Genomic DNA, 20882 nt, shown 5'->3' on the forward strand with positions numbered 1-20882 from the left:
GGATTGATTCAGTGACTGGGATAACTGGGATGGGAGTGTCAGAGACAGTGCGATTGGCACAGGACAGAGCGGAGTTTAGGGGTGTTGTACATAGGGTCGCTATGAGTCGCAGGCGACTCTATGGCACATAACAACAACAACAATATATTGTAATGGGAAAAATATCCTGTCAGATATCTGAAGAAAGAAAGGCCAAGGATGTCTTTTTAAGGTCTAGGGTGTGCCTGTTTCATGCCATACTGTTTTCAATTGTTTCCTATTCATCTGCAAGTTGGACAGTGAATAAGGATCACAGAAAACAAACCAATGCCTTTGAATTGTAGTTCTGAAATTGTTATGTGCTATTAAGTTGGAGTTAACTCACAGCTGACCCTCCCCTGGGTTTTCAGAGGCCGTAAATTACAGGGGAAGAGATAGCTCATCTTTCTCCTGCTGAGCCTCTGGGGGATTCAAACCAAATGCCTTTGAGTTGTCAGTACACTTCTTTACCACTAGGCCACTAGAGCTCCCTTGGTGTTGGTGAAGTGTACTGAATATTCTAAAGTCTGCCAAAAAAACCCAATTAAGTCTATCTTGGTTGGAGAAAATGCAACCAGAGGCAAGGCTGATGAAACTTTATCTCAGATAGCTCGTGCATGCTGTCTGGAGGTTCTAGTACTTTGAAAAAATATATCGTGGAAAAGATGAAGGGTCAGAGAAAGAGAGGAAGAAGCCGTTTAATAAGACGGATTGCAACAATGGGCTCGAGGGTATCTACTATTGTAGATGGTACGTCATGGGGAAAATGTTTAGTTTGTTGGTTTGTTGTTTTTTTTAATTTGAAAATCTTTTATTTCCTTACTTTGATTTTTTTTGTGTTTTTATAAAAAATTTATTTTCTTAATTTTAATGAACATTTACAGAGATTTTGGATTTGCATGCATTCATTGTTGCACTTTTCTCTGTGCCCAGCCCTCCTCTCGCCCAGTTCGCTCCTCCCTTTGAAAGGCAAAAGAAAGAGTCCTTTGGTAGACAATCTCCCCGCTCCCCTCTCACCGCCTCCGAGTACACCCCACCACGCAACCTTCATTCTAGACTCTTGTGGTAACTATAATACCATATTATCTCACCCCAGTCAGAACTGCAAAATTTAACAGAACAGCAAGCAACAAATGCTGGCGAGTTTGGGAAGAGACTGGAACCCTTATTTACTGTTGGTGGGAGTGTGAAATGGTGCAACCACTGTGGAAGGCAGTATGGCGCTTTTTCAAAAAGTTGCAAATAGAGATACCTACCATTCGACCCAGCAATTTCACTACTGGAAATATACCCCAAAGAGACCATAACTGACATCTAAGCAGATATCTACACACCCACGTTTATTGCAGCTTTGTTCACAATAGCAAGGAGTTGGAAACAACCTAAGTGCCCATCAACAAATGAATAAGATAGAGAATAGGATAGAGAAGCTGTGGTATACACAATGGAGTATGGAATACTATGCTGCATTGAAAAACAAGGAACTCATGCAATATTATTCAAAATGCGTGACCCTGGAGGACATTATGCTGAGTGAAATATCTCAGTCACAAAAGGACAAGTACTGCATGGTGCCACTGTTGTAGAACGGGACTGACATCAGGGTTGGGGTAAGACAGAAAAACTGGATAAATTATGTATACTGCATTGAAACAGATGAGGGAGAGAATAATTTAGATTCTTTTTTTATAGCATTTCTATGAGTCATAGTTGACTGGAAAACACATAGCAACAACATTGACTTAAAGGTTAGATAGTTATGTGTACCTCAAGGAACCTCAGAAGATTGATATGTATGATAATCTACTTCCAAAAAAATTAGCCATTGCAAACTTTATGGGGCACATCTCTACTCACACATATGAGATTGACAAGTCAAAACTGACTGAATCAAAGCTTCTCTAGACAGAGCACTATGCTATGTTGTGGAACACTTTTAAACTGCATTTAATTGTTAAAGGGAGCACTTGTGGCATAGTGGTTAAAGCCAGACATTCAAATCCCAGCCGCTCCTCAAGAGAAAGAGATGGTTTTCCAGCCTTTAAAAATCCTATGTATTAATTTTACCTGCCAGTCCTATAGCTCTCCATTGCTATAGAAGTCAACTCAAAACTGACCAGCTAGTAGTAAATTACACAGGAAGAAATTGTTCATATATCTCCAGAAGATGCTGGTGGATTCAAATTTACAGAGAAATGTGGACTTTTGGTTTGCAATACAACTTCCTAAGGTCTAGGTTGCCAATGTGTAAGTTGGAATCTATTAAGGACTAGGTTGTCATTCTACTAAGTTGGAATCTACCTGACCACAGTGCATTTGAGATTGGGGTTTGAAGTCCTTATACAAACCTTGTGAAATAGTCACTAATACAGTTATTACTATAACTTACAGTCTGAGTTGAAAAAAAAAATTCCTCCAGAAAGCAGGTAAGACTCCATTCTTCAGGAGATGGAGTGTGAGGGGTGTTAAAATGAAAATGACTGTTAAATTGTTACCTCCAGTCTCCTGACTCCGACATGATTATCTCCACCAAGAAACTCTGAATTGGATCTTGTGCACAGTCCCTCTGTTCCTTAATGCCAGCTTATCCTCAGTCCCCCGAGTCAGCTTGGCTGCCTCAATCTCCATTTGCTACCCTAGTCCAGCTGCCAGGAAGAAAGGGACAATGTCGCTGGAGAGAAAACACAGTGAGAAGAAATTAATTTTTCTTAGAACCCATTTGCTAAAAATCCACATGATTGAAACACTGGCTGCGTTCACTTTCCTGATTCTGCCAAAAGCCTAAAGGGGAGGACAAATTTTTATCCCTGTCATAAAGGGGCTGAGCAAACCACGTCCATTTAGTCTAGTCAAAGGACACAGTTTAGGGGACTCTGTTAAAACTGTCTCATTAGTCATGCAGCATTTGCACATTGATGACTGAAGGCAAAATATGACCTTAATTACATTATCATGCTAAACATGATGTTTTCCTTGCGGCCAGGGATGAATGGAGTGGCATGGAGGTAGCTGCTATGGGCCAAAAAATGGAAAACTCTACGATATTATGTGACTGATAATTAAGAGAAGGAGGTGGGGGAAAGAAAAAGAAAAACAAGTAACAAGTTCTGAGTACTTATTGTTTCTTGGGAATTAAGCTACAGGTCTGTTTTATTTTTTGTAAAAAATAAGGATGCTGGTGAATTTCTATTACAAATAACTAATTAAACATAATAGTATGAAACATATTCTAATACTTTGGGGTTTGCAACACACTTTGAAATAGGAAGACAATGTTGCTTATGCAGACCGCTAAATCAAACATTCTTCTTCCCTTTAAGTTTTAAATGAGGTAAGAAAAATGGAATCTCATGGTCTAGTGGCAAGAAGCTGCACTGCAATCCTGAAGGTGTGCAGTTCAAATGCACCAGATGCTCTGATGGAGAAGGCAGGACAAACTCCTCCTGTGCCAGTCAGATCCAATTCGATGGTACACCAAATTAAAAATAAGTAAATCGTTAAAAAGAAAGAAAGAAAGCAGTCTCAGGAGATCCTTCATCATGTTGTTGCTACTAGCCTGTAAGTGGACACACATTTATGGTGATAGCCTGGTCTTATGTCAGAATGTGTTATTCTATTGCTGTGGCTACTGTGTCAAACCATTTCACTGAAGGTCTCCCACACTCTTATGGGCCAACAATTTCTCCAAATATTAGAAGCAAGGATGATGAGACCTCCTCTTACATACTATGGTCATGTTATCAAGAGTAGTTAGTTCTTGGAACGAGATGTTATGCTCAGCCAGATGGAGAGTCAGAGAAGGAGAGGAAGACCCTCAACAAGGTAAATGACATGGTGGTTGTAATGAGGAGCCTACCAACAGGAGATTGTGAAGATGATGCCAGACAAAGCCACATTTCAATCTGTACATAGGGTCACTGTGTCACAGCTGACTCAATGGCACCTAACAACATGTTTCCAAAAACAATCAAGTCATACAATGTTCTTGATGACCCAAAAGATTTTCAGTAACTATTGTAGGGAAGTAGATAAGCCTTTCCATCCTTATCTATCTTAGTCTATTGCTGCACTGCAATAAATCTGTTATGGGTGACCCTGCTGATATTTTCATTATTAGTCACATAGCTTCCAGCATTACAGCAACATTCTAGCTTATGAGTTTGAGCCCTGAGGTCATTATCAGACTACTTAATACTTTATCCCAGATTTATCTTTACCTAATTGAGGGCATAAAGGCAGAAGAGAAAAAAGATAAATTCAACTCACAGGAAGATCTGAGATAGACATTAAAAAAAAAGACTCCTGTGTAATACTGCAATCAATTCTGAGTCTTCCCTTTTTTTGAGGAAGGTAGTTATGAGAAATAATACTGGGTGTGTTTTCTTCTTTTAGATGTTCCATTAGAAAAGCTCCTTCAAAAATCTATGAAGATACAAGGTTTCAGGCATAAAATACAATTTCTACTCATTGCAGTGGAGACAGAACAAACTCATATTAGACACTTCAGATGATTTTCATGCTAAATCACACTGGAAGAGATTGCCCATCTCTCTCTTGAAAAGCTTAACCAGTGGTGGGTTTGAACCATCCACCTTGGGTTGGCAATATAAATTCCTAATTACTAGGCCACCAGAGTTACCTAAAGTTTAAAAGTATAAGCTTTAAAAGATAGCAGAGCATGCACTTGATAGCTAATGTTGTTATTGTTGTTGTGTGTTGTGTTTTAGTTGACAGTGCTCAATTGTTATAGAGTGCTCCATTGAGTTTGCTTGGCTAGAATCTTTACAGAAGTAGATTGCCATGTCCAGGTCTTATTTCCATGAAGCCACTGGATGGACTCCAACTGCCAACCTTTGGAATGTTGCTTTTGTTAGGCTGTTTGGTCACCTATCACCCATAGTGACCCTATGTAGAGCAGCTCTGAACCCTTCCTTGTCCTGAGCCAGTCTCACTAATTCCGACACACCAAGCCCCACTTCTCCAGTCACTGTATCAATACATTTCATCCAGGGACTTCCTCTCCTGTGCCTTTCCTCCACCCTTCCAAGCATGATGTCCTTCTCCAAGGACCAGTCTCTCCTGGCTATGTGCCCAAAGTATATGAAACCCCCCGAGCTTTAAAATCCTAGCCTCCAAGTAAAGACTTGACTTCACCCTCTCTAAGACAGACCTATTTGTTTTCTTGGCAGCCCATGATATGATAAAGATTCTTTCCAGCACCACAATTCAAAGGCATTGATTTTTCTTCTTTTAATCCTTAGTCATTGTCCAGCTCTCTGATGAATAGCAAGTAATTCAAAACCATGGCCTGGATTAGTCACACCTTAGTCTCTAGACTGACATTTGTTGCTTTTAAGCACTTTGGAGAGGTCACTGACAGCAGATTTTCCTGTGCAGTTGGTCTTCTGATTTTGTGACTGTTGATGTTAAAATTGCTCATTGTGGAACCAATCAAGTTGTAATTGTTAACAACCTCAATCTCTTCTCCATCTATCATGGTTCTTCCAATTGGCCTAGTGGTAAGCATGCAAATTAAGGCAGACCAGGAAGAAGGATTGGCCATCTGCTTACAAAATATAACAGGTCTTCAAAAACCCCATGTATAGCAGAGCATACTTAGGGTAGACTAACAGATATGGAAACTGAGGCTGAGAATTCAAATTTGGAAACACAGAGGGGGAGGAACAGCTATAAGAAGAAACTAGTGATTGGTACATGGTATGTGAGAAGCATGAATGTAGCTCTTGGAGAGGTTAGCCAGTGGTGGATTTGAACCATCCACTTTGGGTTGGCAATATAACTTTCTAACCACTAGGCCACTAGGGTTACCTAAAGTTTAAATTATAAGCTTTAGAACTACAGAGAGCTACAACTCAAAGTTAGTGATGAAAGGAATATCAGGTAACTTGCAAAAAAAAAAAAAAAGCTTGTGACTGTCTATATAGAACCTACATCCATTTATTTTTAAAGTCATTTGGATCCATTTAGGAACTAAAGATAGGTCAGGATAACTTTTAATGGACTATTCAATTTCTCAGAACAATTAACAGCCGCATCTTTCTTCTCTGATATGAATGGTGAATTTGACTTGCCATCCTTTTGATTAGCAGGCAAACCCCTACCCACTACATCATGAGGGCTTTGCTTCCTCAGTTTAATTATATGACCCCTTAAATAAGACTGATAATAAATATCTCCTTTTGAATGTTTGTTTCTTTAACATTCAAAGACTGTTTTTCTTTTGAAAACCTAAGAAATCAAAACCCACCTGCGATCACCTCCTTTCATCTATTAGACAATGAATTTGAAAAATATTTTGTTCATAATATTTTAGCAATATAATTTTCTGTGAAAAGATTGTATATACTCATAGTATAAAGTGCATAGTATAAATGCACACTTTTAACTCTTGGGAGAGGTCTTTGACAACACATTTTCCCAGCAAAAGACATCTTTTGGTTTCTTGACTGCTGTTACCATAGGTGTTATTGTTGAACTTAATAGGAAGACAATCATCGACAGCTTCAATCTTTTCTCCATCTGAAATAATGTTACCTATTGGTCCAGTGGTGAAGATTTTTGTTTTCTGATGTTGAGATGTAATCCATCCCGAAAGCTGTAGTTTTTGGTCTTCTGCACAAACATTTCAATTCTTCTTCACTTTCGTGAAGATGGTGTCACCTTTATAATAAAGGTGTTGATAAATCTTTCTTCAATCCTAATGCCACATTTTCTTCATAGAATCCAGACCTTCAGATTATTTTCTCAGCATACAGATTGAATAGATATGGATAAAGGAAACATTTCTGATGCACACCTTTTCTAAGTTTAAACCATATGGTTTCCTTATTCTATTTTGACAATAGCTTCTTGGTCTAGATATAGACCAAGTACATGAATACAATGAAGTGTTCTAGGATTCCAATTTCTATCAAAGTTAGCTCTGGTTTACTATTATTTACACAATCAACACCTTTGCATGATCAACAAAACACAAACATAATTATCTGTATTCTTTGCTTTAAGAGAAGATTCACCTTCAGTGATGATGGATTATGCTTCAACATAAACAAACATTTTCACAAATTGACCAATAAACACTATTATGGCAAATGGGGGCAAGATCAAAGTTATCAAAGATTTAAGTTTACTTAGATCCACAGTCAACATATCAAGGAACCAAATAATAGATTATTGTTGTTGTTATTTGCCATTGAGTCACTTGTGACTCATAGAGATCCTATGTACGACAGCCCTAAACCCTGCTCTATACTGTGCCAATCTTATTGTCTCTGACACATTCACCCCCATTACCCCAGTTACTGAATCAATCTATCTCATTGAGGGTCTTCCTCATTTGCACTGTCCCTCCACCCTCCCAAGAATGACATCCCTCTCAAAGTACTGGTGCCTCCTTCCAACATGTCCAAAGTATGTCCAACAAAGCTTCAGAATCTGTGCCTCCAAGGAGGACCATGGTCTCACCCTTTCCAGGATGAACCTGATTGTTTTTCTAGCGGTCTATGATATATTCAATACTCTTCTCCAGCACCACAACCTAAAGGCATCAGTTCTCCTTATGTCAACCCTAGTCATTGTCCAGCTCTCTGATGCACAGCAAGTGATTGTAAAGACTATATCCTGGATCACTTGCACCTTAGTCTTCAGACTGACATCATTATTCTTCAGCACTTTGGAGAGGTCTCTGACAGCAGACTTTCCCAGTGCAATTTGTCTTTTACTTTCCTGGCTGCTGGTACCAAGAGTGTTGATTATGGAGCCAATTACATTGTGCAAATCTGCTGCAAAAGATCTCTTTTTAGAGAAGCTACAGGACGTTTCTCAAATGGGTATTTCTCAAGACGAAAGAACTGTAAAACAAAATCAAGTCTCATGATGAAATACCAAAGGATTCTATTGGCAAAATCTTGAATGATACAGGGAGAAGATGGAATGAACATACACAATCACTTTATCAAAAAGATGTAGTCTGTTTCCATGTTCTAGTGATGGTAAATAATGCTACTATGAACATTGGTATACAAGTCTCCATTTGTGCCTCAGTTCTCATTTTCTCAGGGTATATTCCAAGCAGTGAAATAGATGAGGCATATGGAATTTTTATATTCAGCTTTTTTAGCATATGCCAAACTGCCTTCTAGAGAGGTGTATCATTTAACAATCCCATCAACAATGTATAAGATTACCTGTCTTGCCACAACCTCTATAACATTTATTACTTGCTGTCTTATTAAACTTTGCCACTTCTACTGGAGTGAGATGGTATCTCATTGTGATTTTGATTTGATTCTCTCTTATTGCCAGTGATGTTAAGTATTTTTTCATGTGTCTGTTGGCCATCCATCCAAATATCTTCGTCTGTGAAAAGTCTTGCCATATTTTGTAATTGTGTGATAAGTCTTCTTGTAGAGGCCCTGTACAATTCTATAACTTTTGATAGGAAACTCTTGTCTGTATTGTAACCATAATAGAATGGATTGAGAAGTTCTGGTACATTCACATGATAAAATTCTACACAGCACAGAGGAGCAATGATTTTGTAAATTACTACCTAAATTGGAAGGACTGGAGAGCATTATGGTAAGTGAACAACTCAGTCCCATAAAGACTAATACTGTATAAGACCATTATTGTAGAATGTATATGAGGGAGAGAACAGAGGGGCCAGGGTGAGTGGGATGGGGGAGTTGTTGGCTTATCATAGGGTTGCACAAGTTGATTTGTGGAGGGATGGGTGGGCTAAGGAAATGGGAAAGATCCAGTATCAAGATTAATGTCTATAAACTTTGTAAGTAAACCAGTATAAAATAAAAATTATTTAACTTTTTTTAAAAAAAGACTTGGTTGACGCAGAATCATTTCAGGAAGTATAATGTGACTAAAAAACAACAGTGCTGAAGGAAAGAGTTCAAACTTCACTTAAAACATTTGTACAAAAATAAGGACCTGAGACATGATGGAATACACATTTATATGTTTTAGAAAAGAGAAGCAGCCCTGGACATGCTCACTATTCCATGCCAAGAAATCTGGAAGATCACTATCTGGCTAAGTGACTGAAGATATCCAAATTTGTTCCCGTTTACAAAAATGGTGATATAACAGAATGTAGATATTACAAAACAATATCACTAATATTACATGTGAACAAAATGTTGCTGAAGTTAATTTAAAAATAACTACTTTGATAGAGAATAGTACATTGACAGAACAGCCAGAAATACAAGCTATATTTAGAAGAGGCCATGGGAATAGGTACATTATCACCCAGAAAGAATATCATTGATGATGTCAGATGGATATTGACTGAAAGTAGAGAATTCCAGAAAGATGCTTATTTGTGTTTTATTAACAATGCAAAGACATTTGACTATGTGAATAATAAAAATGAACTAGATAAAGAAGCTGCTGTCAAGGAAGAAGGGAACAATGCATGGTTTAAAATTAGGTATGAGTTGAAGCTACCTGGATAGAATCAAACAATATGTGCAACTCCATATACACAATTAAATTAAAGCTTTAATTCTATAGCTATTTCTTAGAATGAGATTAAAGAAGAAGTGTTTTAAATAGTTGTTGTGTACCATTGAGTTGAAACCAACTCAGAGCTGACTCTCTTGTTCGTTTTCAGAGACAGCAAGTGACTTGGGAGGAGATTCTCCCGCAGAGCAGCTTGTGGATTTGAACCAAGTGCCTTCGGTTCGGCAGTGAAGTTCCTTAACACTAAGCCACTTCAATTCCCTTTTAAAAGTTATCAAGTATAAAGATTTGACAAAGTGTATAAAACAAATATTCAAAATAGAGTTTGGGGAACTCCAGGATAAGCATGAATACTTAAGTCAAACAGTAGGAAAATCATTATAAATACGTTAATAAGTGCAAAGTAATTGACAGAAAAGAGAAATTAATTCAAACTGTGGGAGAATGGAAAAGCTTCAATAAAGTATGAATTATTGAACTAGAACTTGAAGGCAGAAAAAAATGTCAAGAAACAGATGTAAGGCCACTCTCTAAAAATCTGTGGTCCAAATTGAATGTTGCATTTATTTCTGGAGTTTGATTCTGTTTTGTTTCAGCTGGCCACACTTACAAACCATTTGTGAAGAATTTGTTGCATTTCTAATCCCTGTGGTGAATTATTTGTTTGCACTTTAAGGTCACTCAGTTGACAGCAATAATTTCCCACCTTTCCTTTAATGTTGTCTGATTGTCTTCTAAATTTGTTTACGATGCATTTATAGCCAAGAACCCAATTAAGAGTGTTCATACTTCACACAAGTGTGGATTTGCAGCACCTGGAAACAATAACAGTGTCCCCCCTATATACATCCCTTTTCTTGTAAATTTTATATCACAAAATGAAAGTCAGTTACAGATCCATTAAGTGGAGGTTGTAATGGGAAGAAGGAGCAGTGAGCTCTATCTGGGTTGAAGAAGATAAGCTGCATAAATCAGCACACCTTGCAGCTGAGCAGTTCTTTAAATAGCTGAACAGGAAAAGAACATGCTTCGGCTATTAATATTGCTAGTACTCCCTCCTGTCTTTAGTGGAGACGAAGCCCTGGAGTTGGGGTGAGGGAAATGCAACCGTCCTGTGCTGAATTGCTGGGGATATAGCTATGATTGCGCAATACTGAACGTGGCCCTAAGGCAAAAGATGTCCCAGACTATTCTTAAAAACTTCTCCCTGTTTCCCTTCTCATTTCAACCTTCCCATTGTGTATTTTAGTGTAAAAGATTTCCATGATGTTGGTAATATGTTCATCAAATCTTAGGGCCACTTATTTTCTCCCTTTATCCCCAGAAGGTATCATAAAACTGTTGAATCAGTAAGCTGTTTCAGTTTTAAAACATTGCCCCATCCTCACCTTATGGGTATAACTGTTACATAAAGTTATAGTTTAATTTTAATTCATGTTATTTATTCCAGATGGAACCAATTGTAAACTTTTAATTACACAAGATATTTGTAGTAACAAAACCAAAATGTGCAAGATTTAGTGGAGGAAAAAGGTTAAGTATTATTAAAATAACCAAAAATAGTTTCAGTGTGAAGATGGATATAGTATATACACAATGCCTTATGTAAAACCCCCATAAGTTCAGATATGTTTCAAAATCTGTTTAGATTTTAGAAAGTTAATTTGGAGCACATACATTATATATCACCCACAGCAGGATCTGGGGCATCATCAGTGAGAATCATGAATATTCACTTTGAGTAAGTCTTAAGTCTATAAATAAACTCATGTCAGCTTAGGTTAGGATCTGTAGCTAAATGTGATTTGGTAGCAGGATACATTAATGTGTGGAACATTTTGGATTTCTGAATTTAACAATATTTCCATTATTACTATTTTCTGAACTGTTCTTCTTCACAAGTATGCTATATGAACAGTTTCCAAAGTAAAAAGGTAGTACACCTACATATTCATTGAATATCAATTTTTCCTGGTTACAACTTAATAATGCACATTTTTAAGTGTAAATTATATTGAAATGCAAAGGGAAGACCCTAAGTATTATTTTCTACCCCCTCCACAGATAACCACTGTTAACTGGTATATGCCCCTCTCAGCCTTCATTTTATATTTGTGTTTGGTGGAGCTCCCAGATTAAAACAAGTTTGGAAACAGCAGTGGCATCCCCTTCTGAAATATCTTGCCTTCCAGAAACTCTATGAACTTGGAGAAATGAACGTTTATACACGTGTTTAGGTCTTTCATTCATAGGGTCACTATGAGTCGTCTATGACTCGACGGCACTTAGCAACAACAAAAACAACAACATTATACAAAATTATTTCATCTATAAATCTGGAACAATACTATACATAGTGCTTTGGAATCTGATTTACTGCTATAATATATTATGTAAATATTCCCTTATCAATAATATTATTAGCCTCATTCTTTTGAATGGTCTCATATAATGAAATACAATAATGTAGTTTCTTTCTTCCTTTTTCATTTCTTCGTTCCAAATTATTTACCATTCCTAGCATTAAGTTCTAAGAATACATTTTTGTTTGTGTTAGATGTCCAGGAGTTGTTTCTAGCTTATAATGGCCCTATGTAAACAAATGAAAGGAACCTTAACCAACCCTGTACCAGCCTCATAAAGGTTTGCAAGCACTATGCCAGTTAATTTCATTGAAGATATTTCTCTTTTTTGCTGACTTTCTGCTTGCTTTACCAAACATGATTTTCTTTTTCACAGACTGGCCACTCCTAAAAACATATTTAATTGATGTGAGATGAAGTTCAGCTATCCTTGATTCCAAGTATCATCTGATTGTATTTCTACTAAAACAGATTTAGTTGTTCTACTTAGGGTCCATGTTCAGTATTCATTGCCAACACGATAATTAAGACAACAATTCTTACTTGGGGTATTTTTTATTCATTGTAAGTTTTCACATGCATATTCTGTTATAATTGTTAGGTGCCATCGAGCTGAGTACTATTCACAGCAAGCCTCGGAACAACAGATCTGGACCTTTTCCTATCCTGTGCCATCCTCATCATCTCTGAAATATTTGAGCTGCAGTCACTGTGTCAATTCATTGCTCTGAGAATCTTCTTCTCCTTCACTGACCTCCATCTTTTTAATCATGATATAATTCTCAATGAAGTAGCCTCTCCAAACAACATGTCCAGGGAATGTGAGTTGTAGCTTTGCCATATTTGCTTCAAAGGAGCTCTCTAGCTGCACTTTTTCCAAGAACTATCAATGTATTCTTTTTGGCAGACCATGGAATAGACAACGCTCTTCTCCAACACAACTCAAAGGCATCAATTCTGTCATCCTTATTCATTGCTCAGCTCTAAGATGCACTACAAGCAATGGAAAAGTTCGTAACATTAGTTAAGCTATGATCTTTCCTATGTAAATGAGTGAAGTGAAAAGAATATGGTTTGACACAAGAATACTTTAGTCTTCAAAATTATGGTTTTTATTTTTTACATTTTAAAGAGATATTTTGCAGCAGATTTACACAATGGAACAAGTTCTTTCATTTCTGCACTGCTACTTTCATAGATGTTGATTGCACAAGTAAAATTAAAATCTTTGACAAGTCAAAGTATTTTTCCTTCCGTGGTGTTGCTTCTTGGTCATGAAGATTTTTTTTTCTGGTTTATTTAAAAAAAAAAATACTGGGGTGTTGTTCATACACGATCGTGAAAATCACTGTTTTTGTTTTGTTTTCCTTCATCAGTAAAAAAGTGTTTTAAGTCTTTTTCACTTTTGGCAAACAAGGCGACACCATGTGTGTATCTCAGGTTTTTCATGAATCTTCCTGGAATCCTGATGTCACTTTTTTTCATATAACTCAATTTATTAGGTTATTATTTCAGCTTGTAGTTTGAATAAATGTGGTGAAAGGACACAGTTCAATTCACTCCTTTCTCAATTTTAAACCATGAAGTGTCCTCTTATTCTGATAGAATGGTTTCCTCTTGGTTTATGTACAAGCCCTCGATCAACACAGCAAGTGTTATGGAAGTCTAGTTTTTAACAATGAGGTTCATATTAGCTAGGAGTCACACAGTCAAATGCCTTTGCATAATGATTAAAAAACACAGGTCAGCCTTTTAAAAAAAATTCTCTATTTTCAGCAGGGATCTGTCAGATATCAGCGTTTATATTCCTGTTTTATGTTTTCTTTTGAATTCAGCTTAAGTTTTTGGTATTTTTCAGTTGAAGAACTACTGAGGTTGTTTTGGAATTTTATCAGCAAGTTTTTACTTGCTCACGATATTAAAGATTGTTGTTGTTCGGTGCTGTTGAGTCAAGCATAACTCATAGTAACCCTGTGGAAAAAAAAAAGAACGGAACGCTGTTCTATCCTGAGCTATTCTGACATTTCCTGAAACACAATGGCCCATAGCATCAGTCACTGTAACAATTTATCTGTTTGAGGGTCTTCCTCTCCCTCACAGACCCTCTACAGTTGCCAACATGATTTCCTTCTCCAAGAAATAGTACCTCCTAGCAATATGTTCAAAGTATGTGAGGAAAAGCCTCATTATTCTTGCCTCCAAAGGGCACTCTAGGCGCACCATCTCCAAGACATATCTGTTCATTCTCTTGGCTGTCTATGGGATGTTTAGTGCTCTTCTCCAAAACCATATTTCAAAGGCATTTTTTTAGTCATCCTTATTCATTGTCCAGGTCTCAGAGGTATAACTAGTTATTGGAAAGACTATGGCTTGAATTAGATCCACCTTAGTTCTCAAACTGACATCATTACTCCTCAACACTTTGGAAAGGTTCTGAACTGCAGATTTTCCCAGTGCAATGCATTTCTTTATATCCTGACTGCTCATATCAAGTGTGTTAATTATGGATCCAAGCACGATGAGGTTGTTGACAGCCTCTTGCGAAAACAAGCAGGATCTGGTGGGTAGGTCTTTGTATTTAAAAGTATGCCTGGTCCTACTTGAAAGTGAACCGTTTGTTAGCTTGATGGAGTTGGGTCCTGAAGGGTAAATGGGATTTTTTATTTTATTTTTATTTACTTGAAAGCTAAGAGAAAACTGTTTGGGCATTTCTGATTGCATTAGGAATCAAGTGTAAGCTGATTAACTGGGGCAGAACTTGTCTGTCAGTTTTCTGTATTAAGATTACTAGAAATTGCTATGATATTGAAACTGTGGCACTGCTGTGTCAAATTCCAAAAAGATTTGCCATCGTAGACAGGTTTTGGTGGAGCTCCCTGATAAAGACAGACTAGGAAGTAGGATGGGCTATCTACTTCCTAAATAAAAGGCTTTTGAAAACTCTTGGCATTAAAGATATTGTATAATAATTCCTACATTTATTAGATCACTTTCTTGGAAATGGGTACAATTAAAAATTTCTGCCAGTTGGTTTGCATGTAGCTGTGTTCCGTATTTCTTAGAAAAGATAAATGAGTGCTTATGATTCCTGAAACATGTCAACTATTATTCTACCAATTAATGGATTCTTGTTTTGTGTCAATGCTTTATGGGGTGCTTGAACTTCCTTCAATACCATCATTAAAACAATAATATGCTACATGAAATGGTTGAATGACCAACAGTTCTTTTGGTATAGTGACTGTATATTCTTTCCATATTCTTTTGATGATTTATTCCTGTGTCATTAAATATGATACACATAGATTTTTCAATACTGCAACCCAAAATTTACATCTTTGTCTTCAGTTCCTCCAGCTTGTGAATTTTTTAATGTGTTCTAAATTTTTTTACTTTCTAATTCTAGATCTTGGAACAATTTGTTACAACACTGTGCATTGGCTTTGCCAGCTGCCACATGAAATCTTCTGTTTAAAAAATTGTCTAATTGGGTTTCAAGAGCTCTACATCTGTCTCACTAGGTAAGTACCTGTAGGGATTTTCTCTTATAGGTGGCTGATATGTTCAAACCACTGACTTTTTGATTAGTACTTAAATATCTTAATCACAGCACTACCAGAATTTCTTATCAAGGGGTGGTACAGCAGAGATGAAATAAATAAAAAGTTCCCAAATTTAGAGAAAATGCTGAAGATACAATCAATGAGCAAGATATAGTAAGAAAATAATGAGATGAAAACTGAACGAGGTAACAGAATAAGAATTATCAACTGCAGATTTTTAGGAGATGATCAGGGACTCAGGATGGTCACTATTTAGAAACTAATGTCAAGTAAATTCCTTGGAATTATGAGATGAGGATCCATAGAGACATTTATTCTCAGTGTAGTTCTTAGGTACACTTGAGTCCACTATGAGTCACAGAGCCTTTGCACAATAGATGAGCGCTTACCTGATTCTACATTAGTGTCACAATCTCTGCTGGGCAGAAGACTTCCCACACTGCATCAGTCCATCTTGTTTACAGTCTTTCTCTCCTTCTCTGACACTCCACCTTTCCAAGCATGATTTCCTTTTCTAGTGATTGACCTCTCCTGAGAACATGCATCAATTGTGTGAAGTGAACTCTCATCATCCTTGCCTTAAAGGAATACCCTGGCAGCACACACTTCTAAGACAGTTTTGTCCTTTTTTTTTTAATTTTGAAATTTTAATAAAAGTTTATAGAGAACTCGGATTTCCATTCATTCATTGTTACACATTTTCCTCCCTGCCCCCCAGTTCACTTTCCTCTTTGAAGAAAAATGCTTTCATTGTTGCACAAGAACATACACTTTCAACTCGGGCGGGTAGATGTTCAAATACAGGCCTCACAATTCACAAGCTTTGCGGTCCTGGATGTGTGTGCTGGGCACAGTGTCAGTCCCTTGCACACATTCCCCACTCGTATGCTTTCTTGCCCCTCGAGTTCTGGAGCATGGAGAGTTCTAGCAGGTTGACATCTCACCTTTGGGGGGCCGTTCGTGGCTGTGGAGTTGCTTCTGGCTCCCAGCGATCGAGCCTGTTCCAGGGTTGGACTGTTAGGCTGTGATCGTACTGGAAGCAGGACCACAGACCCTCTCCTTCTGTAGTGCCACTCGGTGGGACTGGAACCCCTGCTTTCAGGGTAGCAGTGGAGCACAGACAATTTTCTCCACTGGGAATCATTATTTGCCATCATGAAGTCTTTCTCTGGGGACTGGTCCCTCCAGATGATGGGATGTCTTTGTTACATTAGTGAGGCAGGACTAGTGTCGGGTCTGCTCTGAGTCAGCCCCTTGTGGAGGTCGGTGGAGTCCTGAGCGTGCAGCTAATAATACAGAGGCCACGCTTCTCGGGCAGTTAGAATCTACAGGCAGCTCCGTGCGTTATCCCCTTCACACAACACACAAGGACACACAACACACAATGAATAAGGATGACAAGAAGAATCAATGCTTTTGGACTGTGATGTTGGCGAATATTGTTAAATACCATGTGGACTGTTAAAGGGACAAACTGATATATTTTGAAAAAAGTATAGACAGAGTGGAGGCAAGGATGATTAAGTTTTGTCTCTCATACGTCAGGCATGTTGCTAAGAGAAGCTGTTCCTTGGGGAGTGACATTATGTTTACAAAGGCAGATGCTCAGCCAACGAGAAGAAGACTCTTGATGAGATGGATTGACACAGTGGTTGAAGCAATGGTTTGAAGCATATCAGAGATGATGAAGATGGTACAATATGGTACAACATTCTGATCTCTTGTTCATAGGGTCACTATGACCTTGAACTATGTTCATGAGTCATACTTGATTCCACAGTACCTAACAATAACAACAACAGCTTCATATCAAGGACCCAGGGAAGAATTGTTTTGGATAAGTGTGATTATAGAAATGGTGAGAAAAGATAAAGTTCTGCAAACATTTACAACATCTCACTGACATGATTGACCAATGGGTTACGTATGGTGAAGGAGGAATAAAGATGTGAAGGACTTATGACTTGAGGCCCTGGAAGAAAAGAGCCACAATTAACGGAAATGGGCAGGTGTTGAAGAAACTGGTTTGGAAAGGAATATCATGAGTTTAGCTTTGATTATGTTGAATTTTGAGTTGTATATTTGGATATGAATCCAAATCTAAATAGATGCCTCAAATAGACAGTTGAATTAAGGGAAGATATTCAACATAGAGACATAAGTTTGAGAGTCATCTGCATTTAGAATCCATTAGAAAGTAATGGGACAAAATAAAATTATTGAATGTGAGAATCAGATTAATAGTAAAGATTTTGCAAAATGACTCTTCAATTTTTGCATGTATAGTTCAATTTTTTCACTAATATAAAAGACTGAAAATTGTCCTTGAATTTGAATACTTGTAAGATTGTTTTTCTAGGATAATTTCATTATAGTTTAGAATACATACATTACATGAAGATATGGGGTATTGTTTGATTGATAAAATTAATCTTAGAACTGATTAAAGCAAGCATGTTTCATGGTACTTCATATATTTTGAGTTGTGTTTTCTGTGAACAAAATAGGTTAGAGTTTATTTCACTACCTTTGAGAGATTGTTCTATGTACTATTGTATGAAACACTGCCTGGTACTGTGCCATCTTCATGATTGCATCTGTGATTAAACCCATTGTTCCAGTCATCATTTAATACATCTCCCTAATAGTATTCCACTTTGTCTTTGACTATCTCCTTTCTCTGTTTCTATTCAAACTCTATGTTGAGCAAATACTTTGAATAGTGAAGCCTATATGAAGAAGAATGGGGCATTAGGATTAGAGAAAGACTTATCAACAATCTGTATTATACAAGTGACAAAACCTTGCTTGCAGAAAGTGAAGAAAATCCTTGCTGCAGAAATCAAAGACTATAGCATTCAGTATGGATTACACATAAATAGCAAGAGAACACAAATGTTCATTATTGGACCAATAGCTTAAAAAACATTAAAGTTGTCAACAATTTCATTTTATTTGCATTCATAATCAACACTCACGGTAACAACAGTCAAGAAATTAAACGACATGTTGCATTGGAAAAATACTCTGTCAAGGACTTCTCAAAAGTGCTGAAGAATAAGGATTCCAGTTTTTAAGACTAAAGAGCACCAGATTCAAGCCAGTGTATTTTCAGTTACTTCCAATAGATCTGAAAGTTGGATTATTAATAAGGGTGAAAGAAGACTAATCAGTTTCCTTAAATTGTAATGTTGGAGAATACTGACTATGCCAGGGAATGTAAAACAAACAAATAATCAAAACAACAAATCTTTCTTTTTTAAAAATTATTATTTTGTATGTGTGTGTGTATATCGTCAAATCAGATCTGACTGGTACAGAAGGAGATTGTACCTCCTTCTCCAGCAGAGCATCTGGTGGATTTGAACCGTGCACCTCTGGGTTTACAGTACACCTTTTTGCCACTAGGCCACCAGAGCTCGCCAACAAATATTTCTTGAAGGAAGTTCAACCAAAGTGCTCCTTGAAGACAAGGATGGTAATGCTTTCAGCCCACATACTTTAAGCCTGTCGTCAGGAAGCACCAGTCCTTGTAAAAAAGACATGCTTCTGGGAAAATGTGGATGGACAGCAAAAAGACAGAAAGATTCTCAACAAGATGAATTAATACAGTAAGTACAACAATGGCTTGAGCATATCAGATAGTGAACAAGGTACAGAGTAGGGGAAAGTTCAGATCCATTGTTCACAGAGTTACAAATAATTTTAGTCGACAAAATGACACCTGACAACAAAAACAACAACATTATCTGCTTTGTTAAGCATCTGCTCCAGGGACTGGCTTTTCTTCATAAAAGGGCGGGAAAATGTGAGTTTTTTAATGATGCCATTCAAACTGCATCCTAATGGTAGTAAAGATATTTTATCCATGGAAATAACATAGAAGAGGAAACTACATGCAAAGTACAGAATGAACATAACAGGAGTAGGCATGGAATGAGGAAGGGATAATAAATGCCCAGAGAATAGCTAAATACTGTTCTTGAATGGAACCTGGTGAATGGAAAAGGGAATTAATTTGGCCACAGACCATGAAGGATTTGAATTTTAATTTTTCATTATGTTTTAGACTTACAGTAAAGAGATAATAAAAGCATTTGGGTAGGAGAAGGTGGCTTAATTGGATCTCTGTTCATGGAGGGTGGCAGGGTGGGTCCCAGTGAAAATGAGAAAGGTTAATGCAAGTTGGGGACTATTGCAATAGCTCCATTCAGACATGAAACAGGTTTAGATAATTACAGCATCGGAGTAAATTTCTTTGAGAGATGGCTGTAGCTCTGCACAAAGGCAATTCCCATTTCAACCCCACTTCCACTTCGAGGTCTGGCCTTTCATCCCTATTCATGCCTCAGCATGCTCAGCCAGAGCTTCTTGCTCCACCTCTGTGATTACTTGGAACTTATAACCCAAAGATGGAACCTTCATTTTGAAAAAAAAAATTACCCCGAATAGTGAAGCGTCTGTGTTAGAGTGTCGTTTTTGCTTTTATTTGAGAAGGTAGAGCTTTGCTTCCGTTTAAATATACACAGTAATTACAAAAGTCAGCAGTGCAATGGAAAGGACACTGGGCTGAGCTCAGAGAGAGGTCCTTGCCTTGCATCTCGCATGTCTATGATTGGCTTAGAGAAGTCACTCCAATTGACTAGGCCTATCTTTAACGCTGAAATAGTAAAAAACCAAAACAAACCTCTGAAACCCCCCAAACTCAAACTCATTGCTATGGATTCAGAATTCTTTCTTGTGAATCTTCACGTCAATTTGAATCTCCAGAGAAGCTCAGTTTTGGGTTACCAGCACAATTCCTTTTGACTATACCAGGTTATCACTTGCCTCTGAAATTGTTATTGTTATTGTCAGAACACACCCATAGCTGGGGTTTTCATAGTGAGTTTTCAGAGGCAATAAATGGCATAGGAGATTGTCCATCGTTCTCCTGAGGAGCTGGTGGATTTGAACCATGGAGTTGGAAGTACAACTACTTACAACAAAATCAAATAAACACTATAAATTCCATCCTTTCAACATCAGGTAACATTTCTGTGTAAATATGCTTTCTCAAATAAAAGTAAAAAAATGACACTTCTAATTCAGATGCTTCACTGCTTGGGGTAATTTTTTTTTTAATTAAGGTCCCATATACGTATTATCTGAGTCACATATAGAGAGTTCTTTGCCATTAACTCTTAATGTATTATGCTCTACTAAATCATATTTATATTAACTCTTTTGTGAACCTGTTGGTTCCTGCTCACAATGACCCTTCATTTTTGAGTTTTTGAGGCTGTAAATCTGTAAAAGAGCAGACTGCTCTCTTCAAAGAAGCTAGTGCATTTGAACTACTTCCCTTTCAATTAGTTGAGTACTCTAAGACTGCCCTAAGACTCCTGCAGATTGATTGATAGATAAAGATTTTCAGGGAATCTGCTTTCACGAAGAT

The sequence above is a fragment of the Elephantulus edwardii genome, unplaced genomic scaffold (genome assembly GCF_000299155.1).
Source record: "Elephantulus edwardii isolate Elephantulus edwardi_28Jun2011 unplaced genomic scaffold, EleEdw1.0 scaffold00092, whole genome shotgun sequence".
NCBI lineage: Eukaryota > Metazoa > Chordata > Mammalia > Macroscelidea > Macroscelididae > Elephantulus > Elephantulus edwardii.